Raw genomic sequence first — 721 nt, 5'->3', positions numbered from 1 at the left:
GAGGCCGCCCACGCCTCCCTCCTCCTCCCTGTCCACCCCAGAATTTGGGCTCTGCCCAGATGGACACGTCCAAGCTCATTGTCTTGGACCTGAGACCCCAACACATTGCTAAGAGGCTTGGCCAATTTCAACTTGAGCCGAAGGTGGAGGCGGGGGAGGGGGAGGGCAGAGAAATGGAGGAGAGAATGCTGATCCACGCGGAGGTGGTGGGGCCAGGGGGTGGGCAGAGACGGGAGCCTCTCCGCCACCCGAGGCAGGCGAGGCGGGCGCGTCCCCCCCCGAGCCGGGCGCCCCCAACCCGTGTTCCTTTGTAGTTACCGATTAGCCTGGGGTCCTGGGCATCCGTGTCCCCCGCGGCCGGACCTGCCCCGCCGGCCTGGCTTTGTGAAAATAACCAAAGCAATGGAGTCCGCAGGTGCAAACTTCCCCGACGGGGCCTGGGGAAGCTGAATGAATGGGGGCGGGGGGGGCAGGGAGGGGTGCCGGCGTTCCCGAGGCTCCCCTGGCAAATGGGCAGGAAAGAGTGGGGTGAGGGAGGGAGGAGGGGATGGGGGTCTGGGGGATGGAAGGGTGAGGGAGGGAGGGAGGGAGAGAGAGGGTGCTGTGGGGGGAAGGATGAGAGGTCGAGGGAGATGGGAGAGAAGAGAAAAGGAGAGAGAGAGGGAGAGAGAGAGGGAGAGAGAGAGAGGAGATGCCGGAAGGTGGGGAGGGAGAGGGGGCG

Source organism: Colobus angolensis, unplaced genomic scaffold (assembly GCF_000951035.1).
Source record: "Colobus angolensis palliatus isolate OR3802 unplaced genomic scaffold, Cang.pa_1.0 Scaffold64, whole genome shotgun sequence".
Classification (NCBI taxonomy): domain Eukaryota; kingdom Metazoa; phylum Chordata; class Mammalia; order Primates; family Cercopithecidae; genus Colobus; species Colobus angolensis.
Note: the sequence above shows the minus strand (reverse complement) of the source record.